The sequence below is a fragment of the Hemiscyllium ocellatum genome, chromosome 28 (genome assembly GCF_020745735.1).
Source record: "Hemiscyllium ocellatum isolate sHemOce1 chromosome 28, sHemOce1.pat.X.cur, whole genome shotgun sequence".
Taxonomy (NCBI): domain Eukaryota; kingdom Metazoa; phylum Chordata; class Chondrichthyes; order Orectolobiformes; family Hemiscylliidae; genus Hemiscyllium; species Hemiscyllium ocellatum.
Genome location: NC_083428.1, coordinates 7,392,247 through 7,405,970, shown reverse-complemented (window position 1 = coordinate 7,405,970; position 13,724 = coordinate 7,392,247). Strand labels below are relative to the sequence as shown.

Here is a 13,724-nt window from a genome sequence, read left to right as displayed (position 1 = left end):
TTACCACAAATAGTTGATCCCATGTGAACAAACTCAGTCGGTGTAACTCTGAGTCTTGATGCAAGAGTTGAGATGCTATGTTGACTTTTTAAAGCTGAATAGAGTTATTCTTTCCCAATCAACCTTGGTAACACCCAACCCTAACTAACATAGACCTATGAATGTTGGAAGATATCCCAAGGTGCTTTGCAAGGAAGTGAGCACATGTAATTTTGCCTCAGGCCAAAAAGAAAGCATTTAAATCTACTCCCTTGAGCAGATGTTGAACTATTGTTAATGAGATTAGGTAAATAATCCATAAAACCATTTGCTATAAATAGAACTATAAATTAGTAGAATACGACAACAGAATTAGGTCATTCAGCCCATAATGTCTGCTCCACCATTCGATCATGGCTGATATATTTCTCAATTTCATTCTCTTGCCTTCTCCCCGTAGCCCTTGATTCCCTTACTCATCAAGAACCTATTTATCTCAGTCTTAAATACACTCATTGAATTGACCTCTACACCTTTCTGCAGCATTGAGTTCCACAGACTCACCACCCTTTGGCTGGAGAAATTCCTCCTCATCTCAGTTCTAAACGGTCACCCCTTCACTTTGAGGTTGTGCCCTCGGGTCCTAGTCTCTTCCGCTAGTAGCAACATCTTCTGCATGTCCACTCTATCCAGGTCTCTCAGTATTCTGTAAGTTTCCATCAGGTTTTTCCTTCATCCTTCTAAACTCCATTGAGTACAGACCCAGAGTCCTCAGTCATTCCTCACATGATAATCTTTTCATTCCCAGGATTATTCTTGTGAATCTCCTCTGGATGCCTTCGATGCCAACACATCCTTCTGTAATACTGGGCCCAAAACTGCTCACTGTGTTCCAAATGCGTTCTGACTAGAGCCTTATACAGCCGCAGCAGTACATCCATTCTCTTGTAGTCTAGCCTTCTCAAAATGAATGCTAACATTGCATTTGCCTTCCTAGTTGTCGCCTGAGCCTGCATGTTAACCTTAAAAAAAATCCTGAACTAGGACTCCCAAGTCCCTTTATGTTTCAGATTTCAGAAGTCTTTCCCCATTCCTGCCAAAGTGCCTAACTTCACACTCTCCCACATTCCATCTGTCACTTATTTGGCCACTCTCCTAGCCTCTCCAAGTCTTTCTGCAGCCTCCCTGCTTCCTCAACACTTCCAATCCCTCCCCCTATTTTTGTGTCATCTGCAATCTTAGCAACAATGCCCTCAGTTCCTTCATCCAGATCGTTAATGTATAACATGAATAGCTGTGGTCCCAACGCTGACCCCTGTGGACTCCTCCAGCCACCAGCTGCCATCCTGAAAAAGACCCATTTATCCCCACATTCTGTCTCCTGCCAATCAACCATCCTCTAGCCAGGCCAGTACCTTGCCTCTATCTTAAATAGCAGCCTCCTGGGCAGCATCTTGTCAAAGACGGTCAGGAAATCCAAATAGATCATATCCGCTGACTCTCCTTTGTCTAATTTGCTCCTTACCTTCTCAAGCTATTCTAACAGATTTGTCAGGCATGACCTCCCTCTGATGAAGCTGTGCTGACTCAGCCCTATTTTACTTTCAAGTACTCTGCAATATCATTCTTAAGAACGGACTCTAAAATCTCATCAATGACCGAAGTCAGACAAACCAGCCTATAATTTCTTGATTTCTGCCTCCATCCCTTCTTAAACAGGGATGTTACATTTGTTATTTTCCAGTCCTCTGGGACCGTCCCTGAATCCAATGATTCCTGAAAGATCACCACCAATACCTCTACAATCTCCTCAGCTATCTCCTTCAGAACTCTGGGGTGTAGTCCATCTGCTCCGGGTAATTTATTCACCTTGATCTTCCCCAACACCACCCACCTTAGTGATGGTCACTCCCCTCCCCTCTGTCCCTGACTCTCTTGAAGTTCTGATATGCTGTTGATGTCTTTCAGTGTGTAAACTGATGCAAAGTACCTATTCGGTACCTCCACCATTTCTTTGTTCCCCATTGTGGGCGGCACGGTGGCACAGTGGTTAGCCCTGCTGCCTCACAGCGCCTGAGACCCGGGTTCAATTCCCGACTCAGGCGACTGACTGTGTGGAGTTTGCACATTCTCCCCGTGTCTGCGTGGGTTTCCTCCGGGTGCTCCGGTTTCCTCCCACAGTCCAAAGATGTGCGGGTCAGGTGAATTGGCCATGCTAAATTGCCCGTAGTGTTAGGAAAGGGGTAAATGCAGGGGTATGGGTGGGTTGCGCTTCGGCGGGTCGGTGTGGACTTGTTGGGCCGAAGGGCCTGTTTCCACACTGTAAGTAATCTAATCTAATTACTACTTCCTCAGCCTCATTGTAGTCCAATGTCCACTCTTGCCCCTCTCCTACCTGTAATTTATCTAAAAAAAATTCTTGAAATCCTTTTTTATAATACCAGCTTATACTCCCATTTTATCTGTTGCCCCCTTTTTGATTTTTTAGTTTTCCTCTGCTGGTTTTTAAAGACTTCCCAATCCTCTGGGTTCACACTGATCTTCACCACATTGCATGCTTTTTCTTTTGCTTTAATGCTGTCCCTGACTTCCCTTGTCAGCCCTGATTGCCTCAGCCTCCCCTTAACATGTTGCTTCTTCTTTGGGATGAATTTCTGCTGTGCTCCTGAATTACCCCCAGAACCTCCTGCCATTGCCGCATCACTGTCTTCCCTGCTAGGCTTCCTCTTCCAATCAACTCTGGCCGGCTTCTCCCTTGTATCGTTGTAGTTACCCTTGACTCAATTGTGATACCGTTACATCAGCTTCCCTTTCTCTAACTGCACAGTGAAGTCTGTGTGAAGTGTAGCCTCTGTTGTAAGGGAGGGAAACATTACAGAAGGCGATACTAAAACCAAACACTCAATGAAAGAGAAGGGGATTTAAAGGAAGACAGAGGCAGAGATATTTAGGGGAAAAAATTCAGGCTTTAGGGTCTTAACAGCTTAATCCATGGCAGGGAAAGTTCTAGAAATGACACTGAGTAAGAAGGCAGAATTAGAGAAATACAAAATCCTTTGTCTTGAAGGATTTAAGATCTGTGGAGAGAGAAACGAGTTAACGTTTCGAGTCTGGTCTGACTCTTCCTCTGAACTCATGGTGGACTCAAAATGTGCACTCTGTTTCTCTCTCCACAGTTGCTGCCAGACCTGCTGAGATTCTCCAGCACCATCTGTATCTCATTGAGAATTTTATATGTTAAGTATTGGTTGACAAGAAGCTATTGTAGATCAATGAGAACAGGAGAATGAGAACCAAGCTTTAGTACATTTCAGGATATTCAACCAGGGTTTTGTAAGACCTAAAGTTTTTGAGAGGTGGAAAGCCAGGAGATAGACACCAGAATGGTCAATTCTGGAGGTAACAAACACTTGGATGAGATTCTTTTATGTACTGGAGCAGAGTGGAGGTAGGCAGGAGGTGGTCCTGGTGCTGAGGGGAGGGGAGAATATGAGTTCAGAAGTTCCATTTAGGGCCAAATAGGAAGCTAAGGTTGTAAACAGCCTGGATCAGCCTGAGACAGAGTTCCAAGAAGGGAAAGGAATTACTGATGATGGAACAGAGTTTGTGTTGGGACACACCATCCTCTCATGTCAGCTTTGTACAATAATGAGCAATTGTATTCACAGTAAGGATGGGGACATCTTGGGAGATCAGCATTTATTGCCCATTCCCAGATGCTCCAGAGAAGATGGTGGAAATGGTGTCTGCAAAAGGTTGTATAAAGTAGGGTCAACTATTACCACAATGTAGGAGTCCTGTCCTTGAGTCAGAGTGGAGCTGTGTACAATTGCCCAGCTTAACACCACCCTCACTGTCCCTGATTAATTATTACAGGGTGAAGAGCTCCTCCTAGTTTGTTATCCCAAAGTATCTGATCAGTAAAAAGCCAAAGTCCCATTGGAGAAATGTTAGCCTGCACATGTGGGTGGCAAAAGCTAAATCAATCTTCCGATTTTGCCAAGTGACGTACCTGATATCTCCCACTTGGTATCTTTCCCACAAGTGAAGCAATGGAGGGGAAAATGATTTTTCTTTTGTAACACAAGCCAGTCTAATTGTGAAATTCTAAGCAAAGGGGGCAAGTGCAGCGTGAGGTCCCAAGTCCCAAACAGCTGAGGTAAAAAAAAAGTGTCCGGATGAAAATTAGCAAGAGATCAAGCCAGAAGATGCAAGAGGAAATGTCTTTAACAGAGATTTGTATCTCTGGCAGATCCTGGAGTCACACAGGGACTGAACAGCCAAAGGCTGTGGTTTTCTCTTCAATGTTTTCGTTTTTCTGCAATGTGGAAAATCTCTTCAGAGCTATCAAGACAAACATCTAGGTTCATTTTCAGTTTTTGGTTAAAATGCAATTGGTTTTGGAAGGTGTGAGCACCCGTTTGTCGCTGAGCAGTGATTGGCCAATCTCAGGTTGGCCTTCAGTTGGAGCAACTCAGTGCCTCTGGGGTAGTGGTTCAAGGGAGGGGCTCGATGATTGTACATCTTGGGATGGTGGGAGTTGGTGGAGAAAGGGAGGCACCCCACTTGACCCTGAGAACTTCTGCTGGGAAGCAGACACATGTACAGATTGAGTGAGCAGAAGATTGACATATATGGTGATGCCTCTGCAGTCGATTGGCAAGAGGTGAGGGAGTTTAAAATTGTAAGGTCTGCTTCGGGTTTAGGTGAAACATTCAATTCTTCAGCTTTAAGGAGTGGATATTGTTATTTCTGAGCTAATCCTTACAACACAGCTTCCTAGCCAGCTCGTCCTGAATTTGCAGGATTAAAATGTCAGCTTAATATCAGTTGTGCAAGTCAGTTGTGATTATATTCACTGGAATCCAAAAGAATGAGGGATACACCTCACAAACACTTATAAATTTCTAACATGACTAGACAGGGTAGTAGCAGAAAGGATTTTGCTGGAGGCAGGGTACCAGGGATGTACAGAACCAAGGATCGTAGTCTAAAGATACAGGGTAGACCATTTAGGACAGTAGTGTCTTCACCCAGAGAGTGGTGAGCCTGTGGAATTCATTACCAGAGGAAGAAATTGAAGCCAAAACATTGAATGATTACAGGAAGGAGTCGGATAAATAGCACTTGAGGTTAAAGGGATAAACAGATATGGGGGAACAGCAGTAAAAGATGTTGAGATGGTTGATCAGCTATGGTCATATGAAAGGCAGAGCAAGCTGGAAGGGCCAAATGGCCTAGTCATGCTCCTATTTCCTATGTTTCTATGTTTATATCTACAGCCTACTATATACACAGAAGCTGTTATTCTCTACTGTATACAGTACATAAAAACTGCAGTCCCCTATAATATACACAGAGGTTGTTATTCTCTACTGTATCCAGTACATAAAGACTGCAGTCCCCTATAGTATACACAGAGGCTGTTATTCTCTACTGTATACAGTACACAATGACTGTAGTCCCCTATAATATACACAGAAGCTGTTATTCTCTACTGTGTACTGTACACAAAGACTGCAGTGCCCCATAATATACAGAGAAGCTGTTATTCTCTACTGTATACAGTACACAATGACTGCAGTCCCCTATAATATACATTGAGGCTATTATTCTCTACTGTACACAGTACACAAAGACAGCAGTCCCCTATAATATACACAGAAGCTGTTATTCTATACTGTATACAGTACATAAAGACTGCAGACCCCTATAATATACACAGAAGCTATTATTCTCTATTGTATACAGTACATAAAGACTGCAGACCCCTATAATATACACAGAGGCTGTTATCTTCTACTGTATACAGTACACAAAGACTGTAGTCCTCTATAATATACACAGAAGCTGTTATTCTCTACTATGTACAGTACACAAAGACCACAGTCCCCTATAATATACACAGAAACTGTTATTCTCTACTGTATACAGAACATAAAGACTGCAGTCCCCTATAATATACACAGAGGCTGCTATTCACTACTGTATACTGTACACAAAGACTGCAGTCCCCTATAATATACACAGAAACTGTTATTCTCTACTGTGTACAGTACACAAAGACTGCAATCCCCTATAATATACACAGAAGCTGTTATTCTCTACTGTATACAGTACACAAAGACTGCAGTCCCCTATAATAAACACCGAAGCTAATATTCTCTACTGTATACAGTACACAAAGACTGCAGTCCAGTATAATATACACAGAAGCTATTATTCTCTACTGTATACAGTACACAAAGACTGCAGTCCCCTATAATATACACAGAAGCTGTTATTCTCTACTGTATACTGTACACAAAGACTGCAGTCCCCTATAATATACACAGAAACTGTTATTCTCTACTGTGTACAGTACACAAAGACTGCAATCCCCTATAATATACACAGAAGCTGTTATTCTCTACTGTATACAGTACACAAAGACAGCAGTCCCCTATAATAAACACCGAAGCTAATATTCTCTACTGTATACAGTACACAAAGACTGCAGTCCAGTATAATATACACAGAAGCTATTATTCTCTACTGTATACAGTACACAAAGACTGCAGTCCCCTATAATATACACAGAAGCTGTTATTCTCTACTGTATACTGTACACAAAGACTGCAGTCCCCTATAATATGCACAGAAGCTGTTATTCTCTACTGTATACAGTACACAAAGACTGCAGTCCCCTATAATATACACAGAAGCTGTTATTCTCTACTGTATACAGTACACAAAGACTGCAGTCCCCTATAATATACACAGAAGCTGTTATTCTCTACCGTAAGGAGAAAGTGAGGACTGCAGATGCTGGAGTACCAGTGTTGAAAATGTGGTGCAGGAAAAACACAGCAGGCCAGGCTGCATCCGAGGAGCAGGAGAATCGACGTTTCGGGCATAAGCCCCTCTTCAGGAATGAGGCTGATGTGCCAAGCTGGCTTACTCAAAGACTGCAGTCCCCTCTAATACACACAGAAGCTGTTATTCTCTACTGTATACTGTACAAAAAGACTACAGTACCCGATAATATACACAGAGGCTTTTATTCTCTACTGTATACAGTACACAAAGACTGCAGCCCCCTATAATATACACAGAAGCTGTCCCCGAAAAGACAGGGAGGTCAGCAGAGGAGGTAGGGTTGCCTTGTTAGTTAAGAACAAAATTAAATCTATGGCACGGAATGGCATAGCGTCAGATGATGAGGAGTCTGTGTGGGTGGAATTGAGGAACCTCCAAGGCAAAAAAACCAAAATTGGAGTTGTGTATAGACCTCCCAACAGTGGTCAGAACCAGGGACGCAACATGTACCGGGAAATAGAGAAGGCATGTCAGAAAAGCAAGGTCACATTGATCATGGGAGACTTCAATATGCAGGTAGACTGGGTAAATAATGTTGCCAGTGGATCCAAAGAAAGGGAATTCATGGAATGCTTACAGGATGGCTTTTTGGAACAGCTTGTCATGGAGCCCACAAGGGAGCAGGCTATTCTGGACCTAGTGCTTTGCAATGAACCAGACTTTATAAAAGATCTTAAAGTAAGGGAACCCTGAGGAAGCAGCGATCATAATATGGTAGAGTTCAGTCTGCAGTTTGAAAGAGAGAAGGCAAAATCGGATGTAATGGTGTTACAATTAAATAAAGGTAATTATGAGGGCATGAGAGAGGAACTGACAAAAATAGACTGGCAGCAGAGGCTAGCGGGGAAGACAGTAGAGCAAAAATGGCAGGAGTTTGTGGGTATAATTGAGGACACTGTACAGAGGTTCATCCCCAAGAAAAGAAAGATCATCCGGGGAGGGATTAGACAGCCATGGCTGACAAAGGAAGTCAGGAAATGTATTAAAGAAAAAGAGAGATCCTATAAAGTGGCCAAGAGCAGTAGGAAATCAGAAGATTGGGAAGGCTACAAAAACAAACAGAGGATAACAAAGAGAGTAATAAGAAAGGAGAGGATCAAATATGAAGGTAGGCTAGCCAGTAATATTAGAAATGATAGCAAAAGTTTATTTCAATACATAAGAAACAAACGACAGGCAAAAGTAAACATTGGGCCACTTCAAACTGATGCTGGAAGCCTAGTGATGGGAGATAAGGAAATAGCAGGAGAACTTAACAAGTACTTTGCGTCAGTTTTCACAGTGGAAGACATAGTAATATCCCAACAATTAAAGAGAGTCAGGGGGCTGAGTTGAGTATGGTTGCCATTACAAAAGAGATAGTGCTAGAAAAGCTAAAAAGTCTTAAAATTGATAAATCTCCTGGCCCCGATGGGATACATCCTAGAGTTCTGAGAGAGGTGGCTGAGGAAATAGCGGAGGCATTGGTTGAGATCTTTCAAGAGTCACTGGAGTCAGGGAAAGTCCCAGATGATTGGAAGATCGCTGTTGTAACCCCCTTGTTCAAGAAAGGATCAAGACAAAAGATGGAAAATTATAGGCCAATTAGCCTAACCTCGGTTGTTGGTAAAATTCTAGAATCCATCATTAAGGATGAGGTTTCTAAATTCTTAGAAGAGCAGAGTCTGATTAGAACAAGTCAACATGGATTTAGTAAGGGGAAGTCATGCCTGACAAACCTGTTGGAATTCTTTGAAGAGGTGACAAGTAGGTTAGACCAGGGAAACCCAGTGGATGTGGTCTATCTAGATTTCCAAAAGGCCTTTGATAAGGTGCCACACGGGAGGCTGCTGAGCAACGTGAGGGCCCATGGTGTTTGAGGTGAGCTACTGGGATGGATTGAGGATTGGGTGTCTGACAGAAGGCAGAGAGTTGGGATAAAAGGTTCTTTATCGGAATGGCAGCCGGTGACGAGCGGCGTCCCACAGGGTTCAGTGTTGGGGCCACAGCTGTTCGCATTATATATTAATGATCTGGATGAAGGGACTGGGGGCATTCTAGTGAAGTTTGCAGATGATAAGAAGTTAGGTGGACAGGCAGGTAGTACTGAGGAAGTGGGGAGGCTACAGAAGGATCTAGACAGTTTGGGAGAGTGGTCCAGGAAATGGCTGATGGAATTCAACGTGAGCAAATGCGAGGTCTTGCACTTTGGCAAAACGAATAAAAGCATAGACTACTTTCTAAACGGTGAGAAAATTCATAAAGCCAAAGTACAAAGGGGTCTGGGAGTGCTGGTCGAGGATTCTCTAAAGGTAAACATGCAGGTTGAGTCCGTGATTAAGAAAGCGAATGCAATGTTGTCACTTATCTCAAGAGGGTTGGAATATAAAAGCACCATTGTGCTACTGAGACTTTATAAAGCTCTTGTTAGGCCCCATCTGGAGTACTGTGTCCAGTTTTGGTCCCCACACCTCAGGAAGGACATACTGGCACTGGAATGTGTCCAGCGGAGATTCACACGGATGATCCCTGGAATGGTTGGTCTAACATATGAGGAACGGCTGAGGATCCTGGGATTGTATTCATTGGAGTTTAGAAGATTAAGGGGAGACTTAATAGAGATGTACAAGATAATACATGGCTTGGAAAGGGTGGACGCTAGGAAATTGTTTCCGTTAGGCGAGGAGACTAGGACCCATGGACACAGCCTTAAAATTTGAGGGGGTCAATTCAGAACAGAAATGCGGAGACATTTCTTCAGCCAGAGAGTGGTGGGCCTGTGGAATTCATTGCTGCAGCGTGCAGTGGAGGCTGGGACGCTAAATGTCTTCATGGCAGAGATTGATAAATTCTTGTTGTCTCGAGGAATTAAGGGCTACGGGGAGAATGCGGGTAAGTGGAGTTGAAATGCCCATCAGCCATGATTGAATGGCAGAGAGGACTCGATGGGCCGAATGGCCTTACTTCCACTCCTATGTCTTATGGTCTTATGGTCTTATATGCACAGAGGCTGTTATTCTCTACAGTATTAAGTACACAATGACTGCAGTCTCCTATAATATACACAGAAGCTGTTATTCTCTACTCTATACAGTACACAAAGACTGCAGTCCCCTATAATATACACAGAAGCTGTTATTCTCTACTGTATACGGTACACAAATACTGCAGTTCCCTATAACATACACAGAAGCTATTATTCTCTACTGTATGCAGCACACAAAGACTGCAGTCCCCTTTAGTATGCATTGAGACTGCTATTCTCTACCGTATACAGTAACAAAGACAGACTGCAGTCCCCTATAATATACACAGAGGATGTTATTCTCTACTGTATACAGTACACAATGACAGCAGTCCCCTATAATATACACAGAAGCTGTTATTCTCTACTGTATACCGTACACAAAGACTGCAGTCCTCTATAATATGCACGGAGGCTGCTATTCTCTACTGTATACAGTAACAAAGATTGCAGTCCCCTATAATATACACAGAGATTGTTATTCTCTACTGTATACAGTAAGAAAGACTGCAGTCCCCTATAATATACACAGAGGATGTTATTCTCTACTGTATATATTACACAATGACTGCAGGCCCCTATAATATGCATGGAGGCTGTTATTCTCTACTGTATACAGTACACAAAGACTGCAGTTCCCTATAATATACACAGAAGCTGCTATTCTCTTCTGTATACAGTCCACAAAAACTGCAGTCCCCTATAATATACACAGAAGCTGCTATTCTCTACTGTATACAGTACATAAAGACTGCAGTCCCCTATAATATACACAGAAGCTATTATTCTCTATTGTATACAGTACATAAAGACTGCAAACCCCTATAATATACACAGAGGCTGTTATCCTCTACTGTATACAGTACACAAAGACTGTAGTCCTCTATAATATACACAGAAGCTGTTATTCTCTACTATGTACAGTACACAAAGACCACAGTCCCCTATAATATACACAGAAACTGTTATTCTCTACTGTGTACAGTACACAAAGACTGCAATCCCCTATAATATACACAGAAGCTGTTATTCTCTACTGTATACAGTACATAAAGACTGCAGTCCCCTATAATATACACAGAGGCTGTTATTCTCTACTGAATACAGTACAGAAAGACTGCTGTCCCCTATAATATACACAGAAGCTGTTATTCTCTACTGTATACAGTACACAATGACTGCAGTCCCCTATAATATACACAGAGACTGTTATTCTCTACTGTATACAGAACATAAAGACTGCAGTCCCCTATAATATACACAGAGGCTGCTATTCACTACTGTATACTGTACACAAAGACTGCAGTCCCCTATAATATACACAGAAACTGTTATTCTCTACTGTGTACAGTACACAAAGACTGCAATCCCCTATAATATACACAGAAGCTGTTATTCTCTACTGTATACAGTACACAAAGACTGCAGTCCCCTATAATAAACACCGAAGCTAATATTCTCTACTGTATACAGTACACAAAGACTGCAGTCCCCTATAATATACACAGAGGTTGTTATTCTCTACTGTATACTGTACACAAAGACAGCAGTCCCCTATAATAAACACCGAAGCTAATATTCTCTACTGTATACAGTACACAAAGACTGCAGTCCAGTATAATATACACAGAAGCTGTTATTCTCTACTGTATACTGTACACAAAGACTGCAGTCCCCTATAATATGCACAGAAGCTGTTATTCTCTACTGTATACAGTACACAAAGACTGCAGTCCCCTATAATATACACAGAAGCTGTTATTCTCTACTGTATACAGTACATAAAGACTGCAGTCCCCTATAATATACACAGAGACTGTTATTCTCTACTGTATACAGTACACAAAGACTGCAGTCCCCTATAATATACACAGAAGCTGTTATTCTCTACCGTAAGGAGAAAGTGAGGACTGCAGATGCTGGAGTACCAGTGTTGAAAATGTGGTGCAGGAAAAACACAGCAGGCCAGGCTGCATCCGAGGAGCAGGAGAATCGACGTTTCGGGCATAAGCCCCTCTTCAGGAATGAGGCTGATGTGCCAAGCTGGCTTACTCAAAGACTGCAGTCCCCTCTAATACACACAGAAGCTGTTATTCTCTACTGTATACTGTACAAAAAGACTACAGTACCCGATAATATACACAGAGGCTTTTATTCTCTACTGTATACAGTACACAAAGACTGCAGCCCCCTATAATATACACAGAAGCTGTCCCCGAAAAGACAGGGAGGTCAGCAGAGGAGGTAGGGTTGCCATGTTAGTTAAGAACAAAATTAAATCTATGGCACGGAATGGCATAGCGTCAGATGATGAGGAGTCTGTGTGGGTGGAATTGAGGAACCTCCAAGGCAAAAAAACCAAAATTGGAGTTGTGTATAGACCTCCCAACAGTGGTCAGAACCAGGGACGCAACATGTACCGGGAAATAGAGAAGGCATGTCAGAAAAGCAAGGTCACATTGATCATGGGAGACTTCAATATGCAGGTAGACTGGGTAAATAATGTTGCCAGTGGATCCAAAGAAAGGGAATTCATGGAATGCTTACAGGATGGCTTTTTGGAACAGCTTGTCATGGAGCCCACAAGGGAGCAGGCTATTCTGGACCTAGTGCTTTGCAATGAACCAGACTTTATAAAAGATCTTAAAGTAAGGGAACCCTGAGGAAGCAGCGATCATAATATGGTAGAGTTCAGTCTGCAGTTTGAAAGAGAGAAGGCAAAATCGGATGTAATGGTGTTACAATTAAATAAAGGTAATTATGAGGGCATGAGAGAGGAACTGACAAAAATAGACTGGCAGCAGAGGCTAGCGGGGAAGACAGTAGAGCAAAAATGGCAGGAGTTTGTGGGTATAATTGAGGACACTGTACAGAGGTTCATCCCCAAGAAAAGAAAGATCATCCGGGGAGGGATTAGACAGCCATGGCTGACAAAGGAAGTCAGGAAATGTATTAAAGAAAAAGAGAGATCCTATAAAGTGGCCAAGAGCAGTAGGAAATCAGAAGATTGGGAAGGCTACAAAAACAAACAGAGGATAACAAAGAGAGTAATAAGAAAGGAGAGGATCAAATATGAAGGTAGGCTAGCCAGTAATATTAGAAATGATAGCAAAAGTTTATTTCAATACATAAGAAACAAACGACAGGCAAAAGTAAACATTGGGCCACTTCAAACTGATGCTGGAAGCCTAGTGATGGGAGATAAGGAAATAGCAGGAGAACTTAACAAGTACTTTGCGTCAGTTTTCACAGTGGAAGACATAGTAATATCCCAACAATTAAAGAGAGTCAGGGGGCTGAGTTGAGTATGGTTGCCATTACAAAAGAGATAGTGCTAGAAAAGCTAAAAAGTCTTAAAATTGATAAATCTCCTGGCCCCGATGGGATACATCCTAGAGTTCTGAGAGAGGTGGCTGAGGAAATAGCGGAGGCATTGGTTGAGATCTTTCAAGAGTCACTGGAGTCAGGGAAAGTCCCAGATGATTGGAAGATCGCTGTTGTAACCCCCTTGTTCAAGAAAGGATCAAGACAAAAGATGGAAAATTATAGGCCAATTAGCCTAACCTCGGTTGTTGGTAAAATTCTAGAATCCATCATTAAGGATGAGGTTTCTAAATTCTTAGAAGAGCAGAGTCTGATTAGAACAAGTCAACATGGATTTAGTAAGGGGAAGTCATGCCTGACAAACCTGTTGGAATTCTTTGAAGAGGTGACAAGTAGGTTAGACCAGGGAAACCCAGTGGATGTGGTCTATCTAGATTTCCAAAAGGCCTTTGATAAGGTGCCACACGGGAGGCTGCTGAGCAACGTGAGGGCCCATGGTGTTTGAGGTGAGCTACTGGGATGGATTGAGGATTGGGTGTCTGACAGAAGGCAGAGAGTT

At 42.5% G+C, this 13,724-nt stretch overlaps 1 protein-coding gene across 3 annotated transcripts in view; it reads left to right on the top strand.

The window, feature by feature from the left end:
- LOC132828793 (rho guanine nucleotide exchange factor 18-like) overlaps positions 1–13,724 on the top strand; it is a 217,815-nt gene that overhangs the window by 75,132 nt on the left and 128,959 nt on the right. The window lies entirely within an intron of this gene.